Source organism: Parus major, chromosome 5 (assembly GCF_001522545.3).
Source record: "Parus major isolate Abel chromosome 5, Parus_major1.1, whole genome shotgun sequence".
Classification (NCBI taxonomy): domain Eukaryota; kingdom Metazoa; phylum Chordata; class Aves; order Passeriformes; family Paridae; genus Parus; species Parus major.
This window is the reverse complement of record NC_031774.1, coordinates 14,250,213-14,274,623: the sequence shown is the minus strand read 5'-3', so window position 1 is coordinate 14,274,623 and position 24,411 is coordinate 14,250,213. Positions and strand designations below refer to the sequence as shown.

General features: G+C 42.5%; 1 protein-coding gene across 5 annotated transcripts in view; it reads right to left on the bottom strand.

The window, feature by feature from the left end:
- Positions 1–24,411, bottom strand: part of OSBPL5 (oxysterol binding protein like 5) — a 181,394-nt gene that overhangs the window by 77,218 nt on the left and 79,765 nt on the right. The window lies entirely within an intron of this gene.

Below are 24,411 nucleotides of genomic sequence, written 5' to 3'. Positions count from 1 at the left end.
ACAGAACCTAAACCTGCCATGCAGAGGCAGTTTTGCCAAGCACTGGTGCAGGCTTCAGGTACACTAGCACAATATTACTGCTTTAGATTTAAAAACAATCCAATGGATGTTGCTAGTTACAGTATCCCATGGCAATTGTACAAATATTTCAGTAGGCGAGCATTTGTAATTACAGCCTTGAATCACTCTGCATCTGGAAAATATCCACATTTTTTCCTTCGTGGGTTTTCCCGATACTGCTAAATTAAGAGACAAACACAGAACCCACACCTCAGCCAGAGCTTGCTCCCAAGGCTATTTGTGTGGCTCTTGTTATGTCCAGGATGTGCTCTTCCCTGGCCCTCATCACAGTGAAGGAAGAGCTCTGCAAAAACATCTTTATCTGCTGGTGTCAGCCACTGCAGTGTATCAGTCAGTATCTTTCTGTACACAGTTTTACACTGACTTCATAGAATCAGAATCATGCAATGGCTTGGGTTGGAAGGGACCTTAAAGATCATCTTCTACAAACCCACAGATGCACTTTGCACTAGATCAAGCTCCCTAGAGCCCCATCCAGCCTGGCCTTGAACACTTCCAGGGATGGGGCATCCACAGCTTTTCTGGACAGCCTGTTCCAGTGTTTTATCATCCTCACAGTGAAGAATTTCTTTCTAACATATAATCTAAATCTGCCCTCTTTCAGTTTAAAACCATTCTCCTTTGTCCCATCACTATCTGCCCATGTAAAAAGTTGCTCTCCCCCTTTTTTATAACCCTTTTAAAGTATTGGAAGGGAGTGATGAAGCCTGGGACCTTCTCCAGGCTAAACAACTCCAGCTCTTTCAGCCTGTCCTCATAGGAGGACACATCCCTCTCACCACACTCATGGCTCTCCTTTGGACTCATTCCAACAGATGCACACCTTTCTCGTGTTGAGGGCCCCAGAGCTGGATGCAGCACTCCAGGTGGTGTCTCATGAGAGAAGAGGGGCAGGATTCCCTCCCTTGACACCAGCTCTCCCTTCTCCTTTATTGGAGGAGGTGGGGAATGGTACACTCTCTTTGGCCTTTCTTTTCTGACCACTGTACTTAAAGAATTCCTCAGAGTTAGTCTTCACATCCCATGCCAAGTTGCATTTTATCTGTGCCTTACCTTTCCTGATCCCATCCCAGCACATCCAAACAGTATCCCTGTACATTCCCCAGTCATCTGACCCTGCTTCCACCAGCTGGGCATTTTCTTCTTGCTCATCAGCTTGAGAGGAAGGTCCCTGCTCAGCCATGCTGCTTTTTGGCCTGCCTTTCTTGGTTTCTTACACACTGGGAGGGAGAGGTCATGTGCTCTAAGAAAAGTGGCCTTAAAGAGTTGCCAGCTCTGGTCAGCTAAGGACAGTTTCCCAGGAAATCACATCCATTAATTTTTTAAACAGCTGGAAGTTCACTCTTTTAAAGTTGAGGGTCCTGACCTTGCTCTTTGTCACACCCATATTTCTTAAGATCACAAACCCAGCCAGGACATGCTCACTACAGCCCAGACTGCCTCCAAACTCCTGTCATGAGTTCACTTGCTTTGGTGAACACCAGGTCCTGCATCTTCCCTCATCACTTTGTGTGACACTTGGATCTGAAATTTACCCCTGATGCACTCCAGGAGTCTCCTGGATTGCTTACAGCCAGCTGTATTCCTTTTCCAGCAGATATCTGGATGGTTGAAATCCCCCATCAGGATAAGAGCTTGTGAGCACGATGCTTCCTGCAGCTGAGGCAAGACTCCCCATCAACAGGTCCACCCTGGTCAGACACCTGTAGTAGATCCCACCCATGAGATGTCCTTTGTTGGTGTGGTCCTTGACCCACAAGCTCAGCCTGTTTGTAGCTGTTTCTCAGAGACAGCCCTTTTCAATCCACTCATTCCTTAACAGAGAGTGCAATGCTCCTGCTCCTTCCCAGTCTATCTCTTCTGAAAAGTTTGTAGCCCTCCATTGCAGTGTTCCAGTTGTGTGACCATTCCAACATGTTTCCATGATAACAATTTGGTCACAGTTCTCTATCTGAAACATGGTTTCCAGCTCCTCTTGATGCATGCACTGAGGTCTTGGGAAGACTTGTGTCAGGCCAGATTGCTCCAAGACATCTGGCAAGGTGTGACTAAAGAACTTTGGAAGAACTCCCACTTGTTGCACTAATTTCTCATGGATAAATGAAAATGCAGTGGTAATAGTAACAGTGAGAAGCCAGAATTTTACACCTTAAATGTACTGTGCAAACAAGGATTAAAATGTATGCATAAACACCGCCTTCTACACTTGACAGACCATTGTTTGCTGAAGCCGCAGCACCTGTTGAGACATGATCTTTCATTGGATCAGATACTTCAGCTATCAGAGACAGTGCAGCAGCAGGAAACTATAGAAATCCTCGTGGGAGGCAATGCTCATTTGTCAGGCAGCACAAACACTGCCGGGATTCTAAAGCTGCCACCTTGGAGGAAGTGATAAATCCCAGTGGAGCATCAGGCAAGAAGTGATGCCAAGGCCAGGAGTTCAGAGACCCTCTCCCACGAGGGGCTGGGAGAACCAGGGCACCCAGAGAAACTGGGGTTACCAAGCAGGGGAGGAACCATGTAGGGTACACAGTACCCCAAAAATGTCCACTCTCATTTAAGAAGGCAGAGGAACCCTGCAGTAAATTCTGTAAGTAATTAAAAGAAAGAGTGGAAAGTAAAATTTTTTGCTGCATATCCCAGAGTCTCAGGGACTCTTCAGGTAAAAGTATTTATCTCACTTTCAGACAGTTTTAAAGGAGCTCTCTGTTGCTGGGTATTACAAGGCAAAAATAAAAACTAGGATGAATTTGAAGAGAAGGTTTCACAAGTGATTAGCACTGCGAAGGGTCTGAGGTCTCCACTGAGATAAGGGGATAGATGCAGGGCTTCTGTCTGAGAAGGACATCCTGAGGCCATCCTAGTTGTGAAAACAGAGGGGATTTTTCAGGCACATGAGACAAGGAGGTGCTAGGAACAGTTTTGTCCAGAAAATGACTTGATGGTCTCTGCAGCCCTATGTTTCCCTGGTTCACAATTTCACCATTTTCATTGCCTCTTAAAGAGGTGAAGAATTTCTGAATGGGTACATGCATAGGCAGCAAGCTCTTCTCTGTATCAAACCACTAAATATCACAGCAACCTGGTGGCTCCTCACAAACAGTTTTAGACTGCGGTCTGCCCTCGGCAGCCTTGCGACTCACTGGCTCCAGGCAAGGCATGACAATCCAGAGCAGGGAACTGTCACAGCATCATTTGTGAACAATGGCACATCTACCTCTACCATCCATCTCAGCCACAGGAAAACAATGGTAAATCATCAAATTTCTTCCCAGAAGGAAGCTATTATAACTGCTTCCAAGATGTCCTACCTCTTCCTTACACTAGTTCAGAATGAATGCAAAACTAATTTCTGCAAATTGGTGTGTGTTTGCCCTCTTGCCAGCTCATGCCAGCTCTTGCCTCAGATAGGCTTGGGTCAGTGGTGACCTGCCTAGGGTCAGTGTGGACAGGATCAGTCTTAACACTTCTTGATCTCAAAGAGACTTGCTTGAAAGTAATTTTCCACGTGCCTGGTAATCACACTCCCACTGCTTCTTTCTTTGTTTATGCCCCATTTCTGCCAAGTAACAGCATCCTTCAGTAAATGGAAAAGTATGTCTAGGTCTCCAAGCTTTTACTACCAGGTCGTTTCTCCGTAAGTTTGGCTGAATTGTGTGATTTCTTAAAAAACAGGCAAAAAACTTTCATCTTCAAAAAAGAGCACAACGTTCAGAAAGACCTCTATTAAATGCTATTAGAGAAAGGCCAAGCAGCACATGCAGATTTGTATTACTAAATTAACCATGCAAAACCAGACCTAAGAACAGACTGTCCCACTTAAAATACTTCCAAATTCTGATGCTTGCAACATATCAATAACCTGATCAATTCCCATCTAGAAAACAACAGAGCTGGCATGTGGATTATGCAAGTAGGTTCAACTCCCACACAGGAACTAATGGTCCAGTAGCAAAGCTGCTTCCGAAGACACTACAACTTTGGAAAAGCTTGTTAATCTGTCTAGGGAAATCTCAGCATGCTCCCACCTCAAAGGGAGGTTCACTGGCTCTTTTCCTCCGAGCATTTCTTACTGAATCAAAGACAATGCCCAAGTAACACAAAACACAGCTTCTTCCTACAGCTGAAGTAGCAAAGGCATCTCCCTTTGTGTCTTCTGATTTCCTGCAAGAAAAGACACACCTTCTTCCTTGGAATCTCTCTGAATCATGAGTAGGCAGGCAGCCCTTAACCCCCTTTTGGCCAGACAGCAGGACACAGGCAGTGCTGAGGAAGTCTCCCTACAACCCTGCTCAGCCCTCCAGCCCCAGGAGCCTTTGGCCATCCCAGTGTGGAAATGCTGTGAGGACTTCAGTGGTTCTGGCAAAGAGGGCTTAGTACAGCTGAGATTCCCAGGCCTTTCACTGATTTTACAATCTTCACAGTGCATTTCTATCTTCAAATAAAACCAACAAACCAAAGCAAATAAATGAGAAAAAAAAACACCCTTATTTTTCTTTCTTCTTTTAGACCTGGAATCCTCTTGAAATATCATCAACATGAAAGAGATTTGGGCTTTTCATTTTTTGTGATTGCAGAGTGACAGAAAAGAAACATTCCAGGCTGTACAGGCTTGATGGAAGGATGAATATTTGATGGGATGCTGCTTTTGCCCAGCAGTGCTGCCAGTGACCAGAGCAACCCAGCTCATGCAAAGAAAGTAACTTTTCTAAGTCACAGCACTTTCATTCCTGAAGAATAATAGATTCAGCATGATTCCATAGCCTAGTCTGAAAATGGGATTGCAGGCTTTTCCGTGTTGGCAGTCCCCTGAAAGAACATAAATTCAGAACTTGGCCAATTTATAGCATTAACATCTATTAACCAACACAGATCTTTCCTGCTACTACCACCGTCAATGAATGTGATGCTGTCTTGCTACAGAGCTGATTTTCAGAAGAGCTGTATCATTCTACTTTCACAGGGGCTCCACTGTACCTGACCAGTAAAATACTGTAGTAACAAGGTAGAAGAATGAAAAAAATGGAAGGAATTACAGGATCAGATTAAAGACATACCATTTTGGACATTTACACACAGACACTTGAAGACAGCTTTTTTTGTTGTTTTTTTTGGGTTTTTTTGTAAGAAAATAAAATAAAATAAAAGTGCGGTGGGGGGGGGAATTAATTACTGCAGTTCAAAGAACCCAGGATCCCAGGTATCAAAGAAATGTGTAAGAAAAGCCAGGATGAAAATAATCAAAAAATAAAAACTGTTAGGAACTAATAAAGCAGCCTCAAATGGCAGGAAGTGGGCGCAATCAACAGCAGCAAAAAAATGTTCAGCACCCATCCCTCTAGGCAGATTACTCTTCTCACTATGTTTCTGGCTAGCAGGCTAATCTTGGGAATACTTTTCTTACATTCTCTGTGCCTGCTTCTGGGAACAAAGCTATGGGAAGTAAGCCTGATGAAAGTATGAGTAGGTCTGGGCTTTGAGCCCTAGTTAAGAGAAAATGTAAACCTTTCTCCAAATCTATGATTAGGTCCCATGTTTCAGGAAGAAGCAAGAAGATAGCTAATATGTGTTTATAAATCTTGCCACATCTGCTTCCAAACTTTCCATTAACAACTTGGTGAGTATCCAGTAACAGGAGATTTTCCAGGGCCAGGACACTGAGGAAACAGTGCTGTGTGAAACATGCACTATTGTAATGATATTCCCAAATGACACGGTAAGGTGGTGACAGGATTTGTGCTTGCCTGAATCACTGCCATGCTGCCAATAAATGTCAGGGCTTTGGGTCTGGGGCGTTGTTCTTTTTCTCAGTTTAATAAACAAAAGCTGCAAAGAAAAGTCTTTTTCTTGAAGGCAGACTGCAAATGTGCAGAGAAAAGAACAGGAGAGAGTTTGTCTTGCTGCTGCCAGAAGGACAGAGGCAAGGACGACTGGCAGCCTCAGGAGCTGCCCAGTCGAGAACTGGAGGAAAAAGGCCATGGCTGAGTGAGTTCAGCAAGCCATGGACAAATGGGTCAGTGCACCACGCAAACTGTGAGCTCTGTTTGTTGAAAAACAGGACAAAGACTGCTGAGACCAGTCTTGGAACCCACTTGTCCCAGTACAGACTGAAGGCAGGACAAGGATGCTACTCACCCACCCAATTGTTCTCTGCTTCCAGCAGCTACAGGGCACAAGAGACTGAAAAATTCCATATGGAGAAACATGTGCTGGCTGCTACCGGGCAAAGGAAACTTTCTATTCAGACTGAGCCATCGTGATTATGTGCAATCTTGAATTGTTTGTTGTGACTTTAGTTACTAAAACTGGTAAGCAAAAAATCACCCCTTAGTTTCATATATACAGTGAGAAAAAGCCAGCATAAGGGATGACAAGGAAGTTGTTCTTCCTCATGGCCCAGTGTGCAGGAGATGAACTCTGACTGACTTCTGCAATTAAAAAGGGAAAATGAAAAAGTGTTGTTTGTTAAATCATGAACTTGACTTCTCAGCAGTGGCAGCCTGCTTCTGTGAAACTGCATGTCACCCCACCTTTGGAAGGATTTTTTTTCCAAATCAAATCACTCATCTACAAAAATTGTAACTGCAACCACAGCTCTGGTCCATTTTCAGAGTCATACATTTTCATACCCACGCTTAGTGCTTGGTGCCAACATGTTTTGTCCTAAGTACTTCTTTATATTAGCACATGGCAGACAACCTCTGATGAGGTTGAAGTGCCTCAGTGGCTGTGCTGTCTCAACACAGCCACTGAGGATGAAGTGGCACAAAAAAAAGGCTTTTCTTGGTAAGAGTTATTCAGATTTTTAAAATTCCAGCAAAAGGCAAATTTATCCAAACCTTCAGAAACCCAGATTTCAAAATGTTCAGAAGCTTGTGCTTTTGTGTCAGAGAAATTGGCAATTAGAAGAAATTTTGATGTCTCTTAACATGACTTTGATACTACTTTATACAGCAAGACCCACACACTTCAGATTATGCCAGTAACTTGTCCAGTGGTCATTTTTCTCTGCTGGTAAGTTGTATGGGGCACTTACACTAAATGGCTCATTAGGCTTAATTTACATTAACTGCAATTATTTAAAGATGGGTTTATTGTCTGGAACTACATAAACCAGGAAGGAAGGAACACCATAAAAAGTAAATTACCTTATTTCTTCCAACACTCTTGTTCTCATTATGGCCTTTTACACAGACAAACATTGTGTACTCTAGCTTAAAATTAAGGTAGAACCATGGGACTGGATTTGAGGTGACTGATGTATCAGCTTTGAATCCAGCTATGAGCAACCAGAGTCAGAAACAGCCTGTTCTGTTCCCTCTTCATGAACCCTTTGGCTTTAATTCTTTCAGCTGTACAAGGCTCTGCTTTTACAACAGCTCCCAAAAAGAAAAAACATGTTATGGGAATGGTAAGAAAGCCAGTAATGGAGCCAGATGCAATAAAAAACACCAGAGAGTCAAAAACCTGAGTAAAAGTCACTTTAAATACCATTATCTCTGCTGGTAAAGAACACGCCAGACACGTGGAGCCAGATCCACAGCTGATGAACTGACTTTGATGCAAGTAAGGCTATTTACAGGATGTCCTTTTATGTTTAGCAGAGAGCAGGGTCTGTTTGAGAGGACAACCACGAGTCTCTGGGCTGCCTTTGAAGCACTAACACACCATTTCGTGCCATAGATAGCTGGGTATCGTATGTTGCATTGGCTTCTGGTTTAAACTGTGCTGCTGTGGTTAATCACAGCAGCTGCACAGCAAGGAGGGAACAACTCACAATCCAGCAGAACAGCCAGTGCCTGCACTCCACCCAGGAGGTGCTGTACGTGCAGGAGGCACAGGAGGACATGTAGCAGCTAACTCTGATAAAGACAGTCAGACTTGAGTCCTGTGATCTAGAAAATAGCCTTTGCCCTGAAGGAGTGGACACCCAAAGGAAGGACTTTTGGCCCTAAGTCTGCTTTCCACATCAAAGAGCATGTTTCTAAATCCAAAGCAAGCAAGAAGGGTTGGAAGCAGTGTTTCTGACAGAACATGCTATTTTAAAAATGACAGTGTAACATGGCTGCCAAAGGATTTTTTTTCTCTGAAACCACGCCTGTTTTAGTCTCTTCTGCCAAGAAAATCCATTTCTGCAGCTGTGTCATCAGTGACTCAGAGATTCCCTGAGTCTCCAGACTTGTCCCATTGGTGGTCCAGTGGCAGCGCTGGGCAAGAAGAGATCAGCACAAGAGGACAGGCAACCGAGACTAACATACCAGAGCCAGGTTTGCTTCTGGAATATTTTTGCTTGTATTAAACAAAGTGAATACACCAGTAATGGAAAAACAGATAAAACCAGACTGTCAGCTGTGATCCCATACCTGGGAGGTGGCAGTAGAGGAACAGCCACACAAATGTCCTTTCTCTGCAGTGCCCTGCACTGAGCAGCAGGACACCACAACAAGCAGAATACAATACCTCAAGTCTGCTACTTCTGGTCTGGCATTTTACACCTTTTCCAGCAAGACTGAGGTGACAGACTGCCATTACTCAGTTTAGGAGAGACAAGCAAAGTGCTTCTCTATTGGGACAGGCAAGAAGGTGGGTAACTGAGGACCTGCTGGTGAAAAAAATAAATAAAACATGCCAAGTGTACATTTAATCCCTTGAAATCTGGCTTCAAATACCGAGTTCAAATCTGATCAATGCCAGGATTTCCAAGATATCCCAGTTAGATGGGCCTGGGATAGTTAAATATGACTGGGAGGGTCACAGCTCCCTCTTGAGCACTGTGGGTAACAGCTGACACTGACAGCACAGTGTTACAATGTGGGTGAAGTTGGAAAAAAAAGAAGGCAGAGACAGTTCCTTGCTTAGATCTTTACAGGGTACTATCCACCACAACCTAATGGTTCAGTGAGAACAGGATCCAAGAGCATTAAATATCCACAACTGCCCACATGGTACACACATGTACATACACACACACCAACACATGTATCTGCACACACACACACACACACACACACACGTGTATAGGTTCAACACAACACTCACCCTCACAGAAAGGCAGCAAAATCTATCTGCAATATAACACTGCAATGATGATATCCCAAATGACTGCTATTTCAAGACACTGTCACTGGAAGAGATTTATATCTCTATCACTGTGCCCGCCCATGCAATTAGTCTATCTTTGTGCCAAATTATATTAATGGACAATGAGTGGAAAATTTCTATTTAAAAAAAACATTCACAGGGAAAAAGAAATATCTATGTAGATACATTACCTTTAACGAAAGAGAAAGTTCAAGACCGAGAAAGCTTAGTGCTACAGTTTAAAAAGCAGTGGAAAATTCCAATTACTGCCTCTCAAGTATTAGATATCACTTTTTTTTTGCTTATAAACAAAACAGATCACTGCAATTTAATCAGCAAGATAATAGTGCAGATGAGCTTATGGTGTGTGGAGAGACATAATTAAGCCTGTGAACCCTAACTTTAAACCTAACCCTGACTAAGTCTAACCCAACCCTTAATCTTAACCCCTAGCCCTAACTATTAACTTAACACTACACTTAAACCTTGGTAATGAACAACGCCTCTCAGAGCAGCCAGGACTGGGGAAACAACACCCACATGGGGGAAAACAAAAACCCAGCTGTTTATTTTTTTTCATTCTAAGTTGAAAAAAAGCTAATTAACAATTCTACATCCAAGGCAACCTGCAAGACTAAATGCACTTGTACACAGCCAGTCCTAACACTCATTCAACATCCACTCAATTCCATCCGTCACTTGGAACACTCGGTTGAAAAATACCACTCCCTTTACCTGTCTTGGTCTTAAATTCTTTGCAAGGATTTCCATTATGAGAAAAGGGCTCCCCTCTTCTTCCTTGAACTCATCTCACAGTCCTTACATGACATTCACACAAAACAGAGCTTAGGCTTCTGAAAAACACATCTCTTTGGCATCTCATCAACTCTGTGTGCTGAGCTGACTTTTACCAAAGCAGAAGAAAATTTCACAGCAACTTTGCTTTATTAGACCACTCAGCTCAGTCAAACACTGCAGGACGAAACAAGCCCAAGCATATTCATCAAAGCAAATAAAAGAGTAATTGGAACTTTTTCCAAAGATTGGCAGGTAGCATTTATGTCTTTACCAAATGCAAGGTAGGTACAGCATTTCAACAGAAGCAGAAAAACATCTCAAGATGAATATACCAGTGTCTTCACAAAGCAACAGAGTTTAGAACCTGCCTTGGTGAAAGCTGGAATCACACTGCACTGTCAAACCTAACCAGTTTCCTTTCCCAGGGCACCCTGAGTCCATGCACATGAGTTTAGAGTAGAGCTGCTCCTAAATTGCCACCACTGCTCCACTGAAATTACAATTTATTTCAGGAGGGAAAAAGTTTTAGAAATTTTCTCTGAGTAAATAAGGTGATCCCATTGGAAACATTCTGGTGCAAGAAAAAACTGGCTGGTTTCTTTTTTTAATAGAGACCAGCCTCTGATAATCTCCCACACAGTGAATAACACTGTGCTGCACAAATAGCCTGACTGATCCACATGGGTGGTTATCATGAGTAAGGCACTACTCACAATGACCAAAGACGATAAAAACATCTGTTCCTTCCTGGTTACCACAAAGAGGTGGCCTTCTACTATGGCATGTATAAGATTAATGGCATGCAGGGAGCTGACTCATATATTAGGTGTGTCCTATCTTTAGAAATGATTTTACACCAAAGAAAATGAAAAAGTGGATTTCTACCTTGTGTACAACATGGATTCGGTGTCTATAGGCAAGCAGGGAATAGAATTCATGTGTCCTCTCCTTTACACAATTTAAATGACACACACACACACACAAAGGTTGAACAATGACTGACTGTCATGTTTGTGGTGAACATACCAAATCAGTTTCAAACATCTGAGACGGGCACTTGGCATGGTAATAACCCATCCTGGAGCTGATATTTCTGCTGTCCTCACATCAAACAACAGCCTGGGTCCTGCCCTAAGCAGCCACTTACCTACTCCCCAACACAGTTCCCTAAAATGTCTGAGAGAAGAACAAACCCACAAAAGCTTTTGGAGGACACTGAGGCATGGGACACTATCACTTTGCATAAAAGCAACATTTTTGTACATATTGTCCTAATATTTCTATTACAAACTAATTACTATGCAATACAAAAGTAAGGAATTGAATTAAATTAACTCCTGCAACACTCTCCAGATTTCTCACCAGCATGATAGTACTGATGTTTCCAGAAACTGTGTGGAGTAGAAAAATGAAACCAAACATTTTGCTTTAACTTTCTAATACAAGGAAAAAAAAAATGTCCCCCACTTCTGCTTCTCTCACATGTCTATTCTGAGCACTTCAGCTTTGTTTGCTCCACAACAGTTTAAAGTGTAATGACACTTGGGAAGAACCAGCTCTCTACCAGTCACCATTGATGCCGAGTATTTCCATGACCATGAAGCACCTTGTCACAAAGATGTGGTGGTCTTGTGGATATAACATGGAATTGGAAGTTAAAAACAGAACCTCAAACCAGATGCATTTCTGTTTTCTAGTCCATGTTTAACTGTACAAACATGTAGGGCAGGGACTTTCACTCTTCCTCTTGGGCAATACATGAACACATTGGGTTTCTGATCTCACCCAGGAAAGAGAAAAACCCTTAAACTGGAAAAAGAGAGAAAACTGTTCACAGCTGGAATTGAGAGACTCAGGATGCACCTTATACCTGGAGGAACAGCATTACAACCAAAGGAAAACAAGCAGCAGTGCAAATCCTACACCACTTTTCTCCTCTGTCTCTCTGGTCTGCAAATCCCTGACATTCAGCTCCAGCAGCAGAGATGAGGAGTATAAAGACTGTTGTTCTAGCCTGCAGTGAGACCACAATATCAACAGAATTGACACCCAGGCTTTCCAAGCAGACATCTGCTAGAAGGACCTCAGAAAAATAAGCAGTACTAATACACAGAGACTGATAATAAACCCAGTTATACACCAGAACACAGGAGTCTGTTTCTGATAACAGGTAACAGCAAATTCAACCCCAGAGTAACTACAGCAGCTTTCTGCTTGCCACAAGTTATGCCCCATCTACGGCAGATTCCAGAGAACTGTACATCCAGCAGGTAGGTACTCTAGCAGTGCAGTCCTTCTTTAGGAAGATCCTTGTTGCTGGTATTTACATTGCCCAACTTCTCATAACAAAATGTGTCTCCTAAATCAGGAGATTAGACTCTGTTTTCAGTTGAAGGGGAGAGGCTCCTGACAAGAGCGACTCAAAGCAGCAGCCTCTCTCAGCAGGAGCCTGGTATTCCTGTGCTCTTAGGGCAGACATTGAAGTCAGACAGCTCCAAGTAGCAAGTCCAAATACCCACTGAAGCTTCTTTCCATCCCATTCACATATATCCTTTTTCAGGAAGTAAGCTGTACTTCTGGCTACACAATTTTGGTTCCTGAAAAGCTATTCAAATTACCCTTGTAACTTTTTTCTACCACTGAACTACCTTCACCTGGGCCAAGGCAGCATTACTCTCCCCCCAAGTTTGGCTACAGCTGCACGCGGAAGCCTCAAGTGCAAATGGGAGGAAAAGTGGAGAATTCCAAGTTTGAGGTTTTCAGTATTTGCAATTCATGACCTGAAGCAGAATTTGGAGCAGCAGGCAACACTGTAACATTTATGAAATGCCACTGCATCGACTCTTGATACATTCCTTGCAGCATAATTAACTGTAGCTATGGTGTCTCTTTGATAAGGGGTTGCAAAAGAAAGCAAATTACCACTTAAGGCCACATTCAGAGATGTGAATGTGAGAAGTGGGAGACACATAACACATAACAAAATTATGTGAAATGGTTATTAATTCGTGAATGTATTATCCTTCCATCTCAGGCTGAATGAGATCACAAGCAGCCCTATACTGTATTTCTTGCCCATGCCTCTGCCCGAAGCAAGTCTGAGTGCATTCAGGTCAAGCACTGGCAGGTATTTCTCCATTATGCTCTTAATAACTTCCAGAGAAGAAAACTTCACAGGTTTTCCTCTGCAGCCTCTTCCAACAATTCATCATCTTTACAGTACATAGGTTTTCCTAATGTTCTAATTTATTTACACCAAGAATAAGAGTACCATAGGCACTGGTAGACACACTTATTATCATCACTGCAGTGGCTTGTAATTAAACTTACTCAACACTTCCCAGTAGAGGACTTGTACTCAATTGAATTTAGACTATTTGTGTTGAAATTCAGCATCTCAGTCAACTGCCTCAGGGCTGGTTTGAAGAACATTTCAACCAGAGATAATCAGTGATTTCTATGAATGAATGGAGATACAATGTAAATTGCATGCTAGCCAGAGACCTTCCCTTGGAAAAACTTGGTATTGAAACCCTCCCCTGAGACACCCCCCCCCCCCCCCCCCCCCCCCCCAACCTTGGAACTTGCAAATATATCCTAGCACCACTTCTACGGAAAAGCACTGAAATTTGGCCAAGCTGTGTGTTTTCATTCCAGCCTTTCATACCACTACTGCTACTTCAGCCACTTCACACGTGAAGGAAGGTAAAATCCATGGCAGCCGAACCACCAGCTCCCATGGCAGCAGATCTTCACAAGGCACAAAGAGCTCAGAAACACACAGAGGTTGGAACAGGGACGTATGTTCCATCCACACTGAGCCTTTCCAGCTGCCAACTGAGGCCCTGATCTTGGCACACTGAGAACTGACAATGGAGTAAGATACAGGGGAAGATGCAAACAGAACAGTCTCGAAAAACACAGTCTAGGACCTGATACTTTTCACTCTGAGCAAACCCCCTAGTGTTTCAGTGGAACGGAGCTGGTTCCTAGTACCCAACTCACAGTCTGCCCTTCCACCTCTCCTGTGATGCTTCCAGTTCAAGGACAAGGTACAGTGGCAAGTCAAGACAGTGAAAATGCCTATGTCTTAAGGCATCATTCCTGTTTTGAGTACAGGGTAGATTCCCATCTACCTGCAAATAAATGGGGGACTGAGTCCAGAGTGCTGTCTCTTCATGGGTATAAAGTTTTTAAAATTAATAGATAATCAACCTGAAGGCACAGCACTTCAATCTTAAGTTATAAACTCAGTCTCACAGATGCCTGATATACCATCTTAAACCCTAATTACCTTTTCACACTGCTTTCCATCGCAATGTATAGAATGGACACTCACTGGCATGGTGCCTACAGGGTCATTCCACAAGCAGCATTAAGTTTTTCACAACTGGAACATGGGAAGGGGCATGAATCACATCAGCATTTTTCAAAGGGACCACTTAGAAAGAAGTTCTCAATTTGCAGTCACTCAGTGAAAGGGAAACAAACAAAATCTTAAATAGGCTAGCAGCAGCTTTGGGGATAGATAAAAAGATTTAGGAAAAAACCCACCTTTGATCTCTTATGGTGTAATTAACCATAATATAACAACATACAAGTAAAAAAATGGAGATAAGGAAGGGCAGAACCCCTACAGAAACCCGGTATCTGGAGATGTCATCATCTGTCTTGCCTACATGAAATGATGTATGACAGTTTGCACCTTAGAGGCATTCTAGCTAGGACACAGCATTCCAAGAGAGCATAAAGCGATGATTTGAATAAATTTGGATTAATCTCCAAATATTTTCTTCATTCCTGGTTTTACCAGGATGAGTAATTTCATTTTTATGATCATTCCTCTTAGTTCCATCTACATCTATATCCAAATTAATGTATAATTTATATATACAGGTCTCTGCATGTATTAAACTCTCCTTTTTCTGCCAGAATAGTATTAAATAACAGCAAAGAATCTTATTCAGACTGTGTCCAAGACAAAGGAGGGAGTCCCCTCAGTGTGTCTTTCAAACCAAAACTACCCCAAGTTAAAAAAAATGAAAATCCTCTAGTGCTCTCCTGCCCGACAGGCCTCTTCACACTGGTGAAATTACTCAGTTGTGCAAATGTTTGCGAAAGAGGGGCCTATCACTGTGAGCTTCCCACATGCATCTGATTCCAAAAGATGAGCCAGAGAGTGTATCTGTCTAACAGCTCTCATATACACATAACAGCATTTCCAGGGGCATTTGAGTGTGTGAGGGCTGAAATAAGCACAGCTGTGTTTGGACTTTGGCATTTTCCTGGAGAAACTGATGGCTCATAGCTTGGATAGGTGAACTCTTCAGTGTGTAAAAAACTGGCTGGGGTCTGGACCCAAAGAGCGTCAGTGAATAGAGTTAAATCCAGCTGGCAGCCAGTCCAGAGTGATTCTGCAGGGCTCAGTACTGGGCCCAGACCTGTTTCGTACCTTTATGGACAATCTGGATGAGAGGATTGAGGGCTCAGACAGGCAAGTGTAGGAGGTTCAACAAGGCTGGGTGCCGGGGCCTGTCCTTGGGTCACAACAACCCCAGGCAGTGCCACGGGCCGGGACAGAGGGGCTGGGAACCTGCTCGGCACAAAATGACCTGGGGGTGCTGGTGACAGCAGCTGGACATGAGCCAGCCGTGCCCAGGTGGCCAAGAAGGCCAAGGGCATCCTGGCCTGGATCAGCAATGGTGTGGCCAGAGGAGCAGGACAGGGATTGTCCCTCTGTACTCAGTGTTGCTGAGGCCACACCTCAATTGTTGTGTTCAGTTCTGGGTCCCTGAGGACAAGCAGGACATTGAGATGCTGGAGCGTGTCCAGAGAAGGACACCAGAGATGAGGAAGGGTCTGGAGCACAAGTCATATGAGGAGCAGCTGGCAGAGCTGGAGTTGTTTTGCCTGGAGAAAAGGAGGCTCAGGAGGGTCCTTAGCACTCTGTGTAAGTACCTGAAAGGAGGCTGTAGCCAGATGGGGGTTGGTCTCTTCTCTCAAGTAAAAAGCTGTAGGACAAGGAAGCAACTGCCTCAAGTTGTACCGGGGGAGGTTTAGATTGGATATTAGGAAATATTTCTTCACCAGAATGGTTGTTAAGCACTGAAACAGGCTGCCCAGGGAAGTGGTGGAGTCACCATTCCTGGAGGCATTTAAAAGCCATGTAGATGTGGCACTTCGGGACATGGCTGAGTGGTGGATTTGGCAGTGCTGCATTAATTAATGGTTGCACTTGATGATTTTAAAGGTCTTTTCCAATCTAAATGATGTGATAATAACCTGCTATGTGCACGTTCCTGTTCAGACCATGCAGGATTCAAACCTCTGCAATCTGCAACAGTCTTGTCAATATGCAGAGAGCAAGAACATGCTGCACTCCTGGGGATGTAGAATCTTTTAAAACTCACGCCACTTGAACAGCTTTCTACCAAACAGGTCCAGGAAGCTTATCCTTGCTAAAGGCCATGTAAACATTTACAGACAGGTGTTCTGTATCACTCTTTTACTTACTTAATTATTCTAAACACAAACAGGGGAAAAGCATCATTTGGTCACTTCAAAAATCTGCAAATTGTCAACCATTTTACTTATTTCATAATGTTTTCTTCAATACCAAAATTATTTGTTTGAGCAAGCATGTGAAAAGCTGGAAAAGAAGCTTTTTGGTTCTTTCACTGCAATGTCACTTTAACAGTAGGGAAAACCTTTATTGAAATCTGTCATATCTTTGTAAGGAAATGGACTTAATCATGTAAAAGGTCGTATATTTTTCAACTCTTTCAGCATATGCTCCCTATTACAGCACTGCCATTTTGAGAACAGACAGATATTCAAGCTCTCAGTTTCATAAACATGCATCTTGTCAGCTTGGAACTACACAGAGAGGAAGCTGCAAAACCAAATCCACACTCTGCACTATGCTAATTTAAGATACAAGAATCAGAAACCAATGTTTCTTCATAAGGGGTATTTCTCTGTGTTCAGAAGACACCAGGACTGACCACAGAAACACCACTTACAGTGGAGCACTGAGCTATTTTCTACGATTTTAGGATACTTAGGCAAACATGAATTGTACCTTTCATGTAGATAATGAAAGTTGGTCTTTAATAAATGAGACAATTTTTTTTTTGTAAACAGCTGTTAGGTAGGTATTTATGCAAAAATATCCCAAGCTAGGAGGCATCTCTCAGAAGCATCATCAGCTCTGAACATACAGCAAAGGGAGAGCTCTCAGCTAAAAAGGCTGGCATTTTAGAAAACAAGCTGACATTCCCTCAGCCCTGCTTCCCGTAGAATGACTAAGCTAAACAAACAGTATCTGTGTACTGTCAATGTGAAAAATCACTGCCAGTTTATGCACCATGGATCACCCAGAACGGTAACATGAAATCCAAAGCCTAAACTTTTCCAATGAACTGCCTCAGACAGAAGTTTGGGGCAGTGATGGAAGATATTGAGAAGAAAAGTGCAGTTGAAACGAAAGTTAATCTACTTCATAATGTGCTTATTGGGGTTTTTTTACCAATGATTGCTGTGTAGCAGAAATAGCCCTAAAAATCAATTAGTGATACATATCTGAGGGCTGTAACTTACACACAACAATGTCAGTTTGGGCAGGACCAGCCAAGAAGAACTTCCTTGGACTCCTCTGGCTTTCGAACCACTTTTCTCAGGAAGCAGCACAAAGAACAACCAAGAAAGAAGCTCAGTGCAGAACACAAGGTGGCTGGTCATATGAACCAATTTCATGAAGAGGAACCACATAGGTATTGTGTAAGATACACATGATCCCATGTCTTGTACCTTTTGGTACCCTGAGTCAGGCCTGACGAGGTTGTTACCAAGCAGAGAAAAATATTAGATTGTCTTTGTGTTTCAAATGACCAAGAAAACCTCTGCTGATGCAAGCAATGTCATTTGCTAACAAAAACCCAGTACCAACTGACCTGGAGCCTAGAAGTTTTGCTGCCACACAGCTGGGAAAATTAGTCTGTGAGCTGACAAACAAGAAATGTGAACACCAGACATCCACAGCAGCATGTGGTACACATTACATTCTAAAATACTGATAGGATGTTCAAAACTCCCAATATAGTTCAAATATAAGTCCCAGTCCAGGATTTCTGTATATCTGTCACAGACACTGCTATGAGGACAGTCTTTGGCTATGGAGCTCTCCAGGTGACTAACTGATTTTATGAACCAGTTATCTTCAGCAGTCTGACACAACTCTTCAGATATATCTGGCTGCAAGATGTGATTGTTCCCTCCCTACTGTCACCCACAAGTCTCCAGATTATATTTTCTGCTTTCTGTCCTTTTAACCTTCTGCTGTCTATGTTATATTAAGTCCAGACTATGACATGAAACTCCCTGTGGCAAGAGCTCTCACTGCATCTCTCAGGCACAGACTGTAATTTCTCTGCAGGACAGTCACCAGTAAAAGTTATGACACCAATTACTGGGCAGTAATACTCACACAGCATTAAAAACCCCTGGCTTGTGAAAGTCTTAAAAGTGCCTGCTACAGCAAATGACTTGCTTTATATATTTTCCCATTAGCAACACATGAAATGATTAAACAGACCCCTTTTGGTGCCCAGCTTGCTTTGTGGCTGCAAGCATTTTCTTTCCAGTGAATGATGTGGCTTTTTGATTTGGTTTGGATGAAGTGCCAAAGGAAGGCATCATTCATTCAGCATAACAACAACATATTTGTTTCATATGTCTCATGCCAAATGGAAAGCAACTTCATTTTGGTCCTGCGTCAGGACCAACTCTCCACTTGCCAAGAGTGATGAACTGACAGTACTCTGGGACTGCTTTTCTCTACATGTTCCTCTTCTGCAAGAAAAAAGTCTAAAACTAGTAAGAGCACTCACCAGAAATCTCATGGAGTCTGCTGCCAAGGCATACAATGAGAAGACAATCAATCCCAATGATCTTCCAAGAAGTATTATGTCTGACAGTTTTCAACAGCCTGAAATGGTTTGCACCTAAAAAGCAACTGTGCATCCTGCTAGTTCCAAGTGCTACCAGTTCTAACCTGTCTTCCTGTCCCTTCTAACACGCAACTCTTTCAAAAACATTCAAATATCCTAACTGACATATACTGCATCTCTTCCCTTTTTTCATATATAAACACATAGATGCATGTCCACATATGTATCTGGATACACACACACCTAAACAAAGGAAGACATGAAGATAGGTACCAGCACTTACTCAGGTTCAGGAGGGTGAATTGTTGTACAGCAGCTGCTTGTTTCCAAGGTAGCTATGAGTGAGTATGTGCCCTCAGGACTTGTGACTACCAGATTTAGTGAGCCAGACCTCCAGCTCACATAATTTGGCATGGCTCACAGTGCCTGGCTCCTGCAGAACTGCCCTCCATCAACACCAGTTGAACAGTTTTAAGCACCTTACAGAACCCTACAGAAATAAAAGTCAAATATTTTTCAACTGTGGTTTGGCCTGTGTTTTATATCTCCAATTCCATTTCTCATTCCACAGGAATTAGGCTGAATTCAAGTATCCATGGTGCTGAGTTATCTGCACACATCTCATGAGGTGGCTTACATTCCAGATGAGCAGCACTGACAAAGAAAAACCTGATTTGCTGAGTACTTGCACTTATTTTATGACAGGTTTTGTCCATTAAAACCAGGAACAGTGAGCAAAGTAAATATATTTCAAGACCTGCTTTCGCAACAGCCCCATCAATTAAATTGATGTAAATTATTTATGTCCTCATCCTGCAAGGACTGATGGATAGTCTCAATGCAGGACACCTGCTCCTCAAAAGGAGCACAAATACACACGTGCACTGCTCAACAAATGCAAAGACGCCCAAAGTAGCAGGACTCTCAAATTTGCAATAAAATGTCAAGCACATCATCTTCACCCATTCGTCAGAAGCCAAAGCAATGCTGCAAGCACCAAGAGACAGCTGCCTATTAGGCTGTAACCAGAAATACCTCCTGCTAAAGCTCAAAATGTACTGTTTATATTTATCTTTGGCTGAAATTCATCTTCTCTCCCATAGCTCACACTGTATTTCAATGTACACAGAAGATGTTTGTCTCAGCTAAGATCACATCTACATAAATTTTGAGACAAGCTATTTACATAAAAAGAAGGCATTTTAGTATTCTCCTGGTTACAACTATTTGGAAAGATCAAAAAGACTTTGGTAGTCAAATCTAAACTAATATTTCCTAAAAGTGGCTTAATGTCAGAGAGCTGCCCATCTTTGGAGGTCTCCTCCTCTTTGTGAAAGTGATTAAAGATTTAATATCTCTGCCTCTGCCAGCAGTAGTTCATCTAATGCAGGCCACTGGGACTGGTTTAAACATATTTGGGTTTGGTTTTTTTTTAATGAATGTGTTATTTATAAAACTGTACTTAGCATTGCATCAGCATTTTGATGCTAAGGACTAATTTTCTGGAATCTGGAATGTGTTTTTACTAGGTGCAAATAACATTCTTCCCCGCCTGAAACTTAGTAATGAAATTTCCAGTAAAAAAAATACAGTTTGTGTCCTGCTTGCTTTTGCTCAGAAAAGAAACCAAGTTTTTGCTTCCAAATTGCTCAGTTCATTTTCACATTTTTTTTTGTTACCACAATAAGGATACGTTTTGACAGGAGAACTTTCTTTTGCTTTCCTTGTGTAACACAGTAAGGACCATATTCAACAAGCTATTTAGACTCCTTATTTACCATTGGTTTCATTAGAATAGGTCTGTGTTTTATTGGCTTTCCCATTTACTCCAGAATTAAGAACCAAAATAGTCCCTTGTATCTAGCCTGATCTATCTGCTCCATCACCCCTTCTTAAATCACAGCCAGAAAATTCTTCTCTCAGATCTTAATTGTTCTCCTCTCCTATTCCCAGTTAGCAAATTTAACTCTGAACTCAACATGGTCGTCTCTGTGAAGAGAAGGATAGATCGATCTACATTAACCATGTTTTACAAGCACATTTGGAGATTCTTCTCCTGGGACCTGCCAGTGTAAGACAAAGAGTTAATTTGAAACACATTATCTCATTATTCATGGCAGAGGAATGGGAGCTACTGGCAGGATGCCAAGTCATTACCTATTTCGTGTCTGGATTGACAAACAGGCAGCTGTTTTAAACCTTAAGCTTGTCTTTCCACAGAGGGTTTTAGGTGTGCTTTTTAAAAAAATAGGTATTCTGAGAGTGAAACTCCTTGGTTGGTATGCAAAAGGGGCTTCCAGCAAGCAAAATAATACAAACAATACATAAAAATGTGACTGGCAGATTATCAGTGTAATAGAGGGGTAGCATAGGTGTCAGACAAAAGCCATGTCTGTGACATGGAGAATGCTGCTGATAGAAGCAATAAGGGAATAATTTAGCTACAATTACTGTCCTTGAGGTCATGATTTGTGCTTCTGTCATGGTCTGCACAGGCCACAGAGTGTCTGGCTCATCTGCCAACACTGTCCTGAAAAGAGCAGTGAAACAATTTGTCTTTATTTAAGAGGTGAAATGATGCTTGGTTTATTACACTACAAATTCTTAGCATGGAGCCCTGAAACCATTCTCCACCACTAGAATCAACAGGCAGCAAATGATAAGCAGCAAATTATAGGTGTTGCTACTGACTTTGCCCTCAAAGAGACACTGTCTGGGTAAGACCCACAGAGAGAATGTTTGTCAAGACCAAGCCAAGGAAGGGAGCCCCACAACCTGAGGTACAGGACATGTGGGAAGTCTGCAGGAGAGCTGCTCTGTGTCAGGAAACTCCACATCACTTCACAGCAAGCCCAGGCCTAACAATTCTTTGTTGAGATCCTTGAGATCCTTGGCCACAACTCTGCTTTCTGAAGTAACAAGAACTTGTGGGATCAAGCTAAGCATCATTTTCCAGATGAGCAAAATTTTTCAGAGCTCTGTGATTTTCACAGCTCCTGTTTCCCCTACAAGTTCTTCCTAAAGAGTTTTTCCTACCTTGAAGCACCACCAGCATGCTGAAGGACAAAGGATACATGTGTCAGCATGTGCTTTTGGAACAGATACCACCATACCACACCACTAAGCAAGAGCAACCTGCCCAGAATATGTAGCTGATTGGCCAGCATCATTTTTTGTGTTCCTGCTGGAGAAGTCACAAACAAGAGGGGGAGCATGCCAGAAGCTTAGAAACTATGCAGTTTCAGACACTAAGGCACTTTCCTTGTTCAGAGGGACTAGAATAACTATGAGGCTATATTTGTTCTTTATCATGACTCCCTGTGATTGCCAAGACTCCTGCATGTTCACAGAACTGATGCATATTCAGGAGTCAAACCATGAAACTCATATGGCCAACTTGAAAAAAATGACCAAACAAAAAACAACAAAGCACCACACCATGAGATTTTAAAATATAATTTACCCATTCTTTTATTTCCTTACTGGTTCTCAAATAGGAGATGCAAGATGTTTCAGCACTTTCAGGCTGCACTTCTGGGCAATCCCCTGGTTCCCAGAACTGGGGCTTAAAGGAAAATATCATCTACCCCAGGTCTAATATGACAGAGAAAGGAAAGCACCAATTCAGCAAGACAACCACCCAAGACAAGAGCATGAGGTCTTAAACAGAGGACCTGACTGTTCCCTGCCTTTGAAGAATTTCCTTGGAGCAGCTTAAGAAGTATTTTTAGGCTGAGATACTGGATTTTTTACTGCAGCTATCAGTGCATGTTACCTTCTGCTGTTTCTGTTATAGGTCCATTACCCCCAAGAAAATACAGATCAGGGAGTAAAGAGGCACCTTTTACAGCTGCAGCAGCAAGATTGTCCAGAGCTCATCCATCAATGCCCAGAATATACCACTCAGTAAAACACTCAGGAAGATGACAGGACTGTGTAAGAGAAGACACCAATTACTATTTTAAAAACCCCAGGGGAATTAAAAGGGTCAAAGGTGTTCCATTCTAGTGCACTTCCTCATTTAACAGTATTTTCATGGGCTCATTTCAGAACCATCTATATTGCAATTCCAAACTATACACAGAATGATTTGCAGTGATGACTGAACTTACATGACAGAGAGGCTGGGGTGGATTTTTACCTCTAAATAACAAATGCCAAAACAGCTAGGATGGTCTGAAAGGCTGGTGAGTAAATGCTTGTGGTTCAGATAGCAAGATTTAGGAGCATACTTATGAAAATTGGCATTATACACTCCTTATATGGGAATATAAGCACCTCAGTCCCTTCTTTCTGAATCAACAATCACCTCCTGCAGACAATGGCTCAGAAGCACCTGCCAGTCACTGATCTGAACTACCTTCCTACCCAACTGACTGCAGATTGCTAGTGGGCCTGATGCACTCTCCCCAGCTTTAAGTCACCCATGGAGCCCCTATCCAAAGCATCCCAAGGTGACAATGCAAGCCCAGGACACAGGCTTTGGCACTGGGATGTAGGCATCCTAACCCAAAGCAAAGCTTCAACAGTGAGCTGCATCCAGCAGGGCTAATGTTTGCTTATCACTGAGAGGAAGACAACTCTGAGCTCTTGTGTCATCATCAACAGGCACAGTGTGCTGATCCAGGAAGTTTAACCTTCCCAGAATAAATAGATGGCTTTATAGGACCTGTTTTAATATGCATGGGAACCCGTTCAGAAAAAGTTCAGTGGAGGGCAACTGGGCCTCATATCGTCTGTGTGTGATATGAACCTACACCCCAAGTGTATTGATGTTATTTGGCATCTCTCCACAACAGATGGGATGGATGTGCAATAGTTCTTTGCCTCTGAGTAACAGGTCTGCCACACATCCACCAGTGCAATGCACCAATGTCTTCTTCTTTAGATATGGGTAAGACAGATCTCACCTGACCTTACAGACATACAGAAGTGCTTAGGGGTTTCAATAATTAGTTTTAAATAAACCAAATATTTAAAGATAAACAGACCTCATGCTTCTCTGAATACAGCTAACTGATTTTCCTAGTATTTAAGAGCCAGTTATACTTCACAGTTTAAGGGAAAAAAAAGGGTAATTTTTGTTCTAACAGTGATGAAAAGCACCTTGCAACTTGCATGTCCCAGTGGAGAGAATGCAGGAGATTCCATTTCCAAAGAGATCAGCAGCCACATTTTGCAAGCCAGGATCTTCTCCAGCACTTTCAAGTGGCATATCAAAGATATAAACTGAAATTAGGACTGACATTTGAAAAACTTTGACCATTCCACATCTGTGAAATCTTTTCAGCTCATGCCCTGAAATCAATTTACATGTTGGATTTCCTAGGAGAATATACTCAGTGAAAGAAAGCCATATATCTTGAGGTGGATTACAAGGCAGTATTCCTGATACAGGTATAATCAAGCTGAAACCAAGAAGAAGGAACATTGAAGGCTTGGGACTGAGACTAACAGTCATGACTGCATTTAAACCTGATGAAAAGGAGATGGGGAAATG